Genomic DNA, 4764 nt, shown 5'->3' with positions numbered 1-4764 from the left:
ATGGTTTAATCTCAAGTTGGAGGAAAGTTGCCAGTGCAACACCTCAGAGATCTTTGCTTATTTTAACATTTTTGTCATTTTGGGTGCTGTGACACATGACAAGCTTATCAAACTTGCAAATGATATGAAGGAATTTCTAACATGCTGCATTAAAGTATGAGGGTTCAAAATCAACTTGAGGGGCTAAAACATTGAACTGGTTTAAGAAAAAAATGAATTCCCATAGTAATAACTGACATTTTACACTTGTTATTTTTTTTTTTGGTGAGGCAATTGCCCAGGGTCACACAGCTAGTAAGTGTTAAGTGTCTGAGGCCGGATTTGAACTCAGGTCCTTCTGAATCCAGGGCCGGTGCTCTATCCACTACGACACCTAGCTGCCCCTACACTTGTTTTGTTTTGTTTTGTTTTTTTAAGTGAGGCAATGGGGGTTAAGTGACTTGCCCAGGGTCACACAGCTAGTAAGTGTTAAGTGTCTGAGGCCAGATTTGAAGTCAGGTACTCCTGAATCCAGGGCCAGTGCTCTATCCACTTCGCCATCTAGCTGCCCCCACAATAGCTGTCTTAATGAAGAACAATCACAGAGACAAAAACTTCAATTTACTGATTTTGTCCCCTGAATTCAAAATTACGATTAATGCATAAAAGTTACAAAGAGGAAAAATTAGGAATGTAAGAAATATGAGGAATTTTTCCTATCAATTAAATACTTTCAAAGATGGAATGGGCTACTTCAGGAAGCAATGGGCTTCCCCTCACTGTGGATCTTCAAGCTAAAAGTGAATGATCGCTTGTTGAATATATTGTAGACAAGATTCTCATTTCTGTCTCTGAAATTCCTCCTAATTTTGAGATTCTGCGAAATGAAATGAGGCTTAAAAGAGCAAGTAATAAAAAAGACTATGGTGAATGAGATAGAAAACTGAAAAAAAAATCCATGAAAATCAAGCAAAATCAGACCCTACAATGGAAAATGTAATTGTGAACCATGAAGAACAATGAAAAAATATAGACTCAAAAAGTACAGATTATACAAACAATTTGAAACGAAAGAGAAGGTAGATCATGATGTCAGGATTAGTAACATCTTAGAGAATGTAGAAAAAATAAAGTATATATTTCAAAAATCATCAAGTAAGATTTTCCAGAATTAGCAAAAAACAAACAAACAAAAAACCCCTGCATAGGGCATTAATTAAGGAAGAAGCCAGGATTTAATATGCCTAGACACAACATGAATTACCAGCGCCAAAAATATTGATCACCAAGTGGCTAGCCTACTGGCAATAAGTTCTTCCATACTTATCTAGCTTAGTCCTCAGAAAGCAAATGTGATCTGTTGCCAGGATGATATTTGAAGCCTTTCCAGAATGGTAGATCCTGCCAGAGCTTGTTTTCTGTTAGCATTACCTTTGAGAGCCAAAGATTAGCACCTCTCTCTTCCCTGCCACAAAGAAGAATTGGCATAAGATTTTTATTCCTCTATAAACAAAACCAAATTCAAAGTTGTACAAATTTGACAAATGTTTTTTATAATGTTCTAATGGGTTACCACCTGTTGCTTATGAGATTGTCCTAACACAAAACAATTAGGGGAAAAAATTAAAATATAAAAAGAAAGTCGCAAAAATAAAAAAAGAGTCAATGAAAGGGGAAAATACTTTCCCCCTCCAAAAGGAAAATCTAGACCCACATTTGCTCCCAGAACATGAGGTACTCTCCCAACAGGAATTAAATTTTGACATCAATTTGACATGCTCCTCCCCCCATATTGTGAGAAACCAATACTGATCTGTATAGAAATTTACCCATGAAGCATTAATGTAGGATTATGGTGGAGGACAGAGAGGTTTTGATTACAAGTCAGAAGACCTAAATGGTCTTGCCAGCTCTACCACTTACTAGCTATGTGCCTTTGATTTGCGACTTAATTTATACAATTAAACAGTTTAGACTAGATATTCTGTGAGTTCCTTTTCATCTCTAAAATTCTATGATTTTAACTCAATTTTTCATTTGCAAAATGAAAATGAGTTTGTTCAAGCAAATGTTTATTAAATGACTACGGTGTTCTAGGCACCAGGGATGCAAAGACAGAAGAGAAAAAGTTCTCAAGCACAAGAAGCTTACTTTGAAATTGGGAAACCAACACATAAGTATTTAGGCATATACAAACAGCATATAAAGTAGATACAAGATAACTTTGAAAGAGAAGATACTAGCATTTTGGAAGACCAGGAAAGGCCTTCTCCAGAAATAAGTTCTTAAACTGAGTCTTTCCAGGGAATCCAAGACACAAAGATGAGGAAGGCTTTAATTCTAATCATGGGGCATGGCAAGTACAAAGAGGAGAGATGGAATGTTGTGTGTAAATGACCATAATCAGGCTGGTATGGATTTGTCAAAGAATGAATGAAGAAGAATGTGTAAGAAAATAAATTACTATGCAAAGTGTCTTCAATTGTTTCTTTTTTAAATCAATTAATTGATTTTAACATTTATTTTTTCATAAATTACTTCCAAATTCTCTCCCTCTTTCCTGCCCTCTCCCACAAATTGAGAAAGCAGGTAATATGATATCAATATGACATGTGAAGTGTTAGAAAAACATATTTGCATATTAGCCATGTTGCGAAAACAGCAACAAGAAAAAGCAAAAAACATAAAGTGAAAAAGTAAGCTTCAATCTGAACTCAGATTTCATCAATTCTCTCTCTGCAGGTGGATAGCTTGTTTTTATCATTAGTCCTTTGGAACTGTCTGGGATCCTTTTCTCAATCACAGTAGCTAAGTCTTTCAAAATTGATCATTGTACAATATTGCTGTTACTGTATACAATGTTTTGGTTTTGCTCACTTCACTTTGCATGAGTTCATATAACTTCTCCCATGTTATTCTGAAACTACCCTGCTCATCATTTCTTATATATAGCTCAATAGTACTCCATCACAATCATATGTCACAACTTATTCAGCCATCCCCCAATTGATGGGCATCCCCTCCATTTCCATTTACCACTACAAAAAGAACTGCTATAAATACTAGCACACATATGTCCATTTCCCTTTGCTTTGATCTCTATGAGTCATAGATCAAGTAGTGATATTGCTAGGTCAAAGGATATGCACAGTTTTATAGCACTTTGGGCATAGCTCCAAATTGTTGTCCAGAATAATTAGACTAGTTCACAACTTCAACAGTGCATTAATGACCTTATTTTTTCTACATGTCCTCCAATATTTAGCATTTTTCTATTCTGTAGTGTTAATCTATCTGATAGGTGTTAGATGGCACGTCAGAGGTGTTTTGATTTGCATTTTTCCAGAAAAATAAAGTTTTAGAGCATGTTTTCATGTGATTATTGCTACCTTTGATTTTTTCTAAAAAATAAAAATACCTTCTTGTTCATATCCTTTGACCAATTATCTCTTACTTTTATAAATTGGGCTCAGTACCCTATATATTTGGGAAATAAGGCATTTAACAGAGAAACTTACAAAAAAATTCCCATTTTCCTGCTTTCCTTCTAATTTTAGTTGCATTGGTTTTGTTTGTGCAGAATCTTTTTAATTTTAGGTAATCAAATTATCCATTTTACTTCCTATGATACTCTCTATCTCTTATTTGGTCATAAACTCTTGTCTTACCATAGCTCTGGTAGGTACTTTTTCTACCCTGGTACCCTAATTTCCTTATGATATCTACCTTTTTTCCTAAATAATTTACCCATTTTTACTCTATTTTGGTATATGGTGTGAGAGATGTTGTGAATCATTAGTTTCCACTCCCCCAGTTCTAATTTTTAAGGAATTATTTTCTTCAGTGAGCTATTACACCTCTTTTTCCATCTGGCTAATTGTGTTTTTTAAGGTGTTATTTTCTTCAGTATTTATTTTGTGCCACTTTTGCCTGTTATCTTTTTATAACTTTCTTTCATCACTCTCACTTCTTTTCCCAATTTTTCTCTACCAATCTTATTTTATTTTGAAAATCACTTTTAGCTCTCCCAGGAACTTATTAGCCTTGTGTTCAATTAATTTGTTTTTCCCATTGAGGCTTTTCTTATCATTGTGTTCTTCTAAGTTTATAGCTTTATCTTTCCTGTCACCACAGTAGCTTTTTATGATCACATTCTTTTGTTGTTCTCTGTTCATTTTCCAGCCTATTTCTTAACTTTGAACTTTATGTTAAACTTGATTTCTGTTCCAGGGGGTGGGGTTAGAGGTTGGGGAAGCATTGTGCCAAGCTTCAGGTTTTTTTGTGCTGCTGCTTTCAGAGCTCCTGCTAGGGGGGTTAGAAGTTTTCAGTGCTTTCAAGATGATGTGATACAGGAATAGATGTGGTCACTACTCTCACAGTTTGTTCTCTTTTCCTTAACCAGGAAGGGCCCCTGCTGTCTTAGAACCAAAAAGGATACTGCTCCTAAGGGTTCCTGCTCCAGTATGATAAAAAAACAAAAACTATATTCTTTCTCAGATCCCTCGCTCCTTTATGATTGTTAAGAGCTCCTCTTTGTCCTAGAATTGTGACCTGGAAATTAATATAGGCAATGAAATTGCCAAATAATATTATGTCATATGCTCAGTGCTTGCCTGTAAGCTCTTTCTGATCAGTCTGATCAGTCGTCAGATCTCTTTACATCTCTGGCTTGAGAACTCTGCTGCTACTGCGGTTGTCACTGCTTCCATGATCCACAACTGTCATTTATGCCACATGGGCCTTGATCTGGCTCCTACCCTATTGTCATAGACAACCTCCTAAGTT

This window comes from Dromiciops gliroides, chromosome 3, assembly GCF_019393635.1.
Source record: "Dromiciops gliroides isolate mDroGli1 chromosome 3, mDroGli1.pri, whole genome shotgun sequence".
Classification (NCBI taxonomy): Eukaryota; Metazoa; Chordata; class Mammalia; order Microbiotheria; family Microbiotheriidae; genus Dromiciops; species Dromiciops gliroides.
This window is presented reverse-complemented; position numbering follows the sequence as displayed.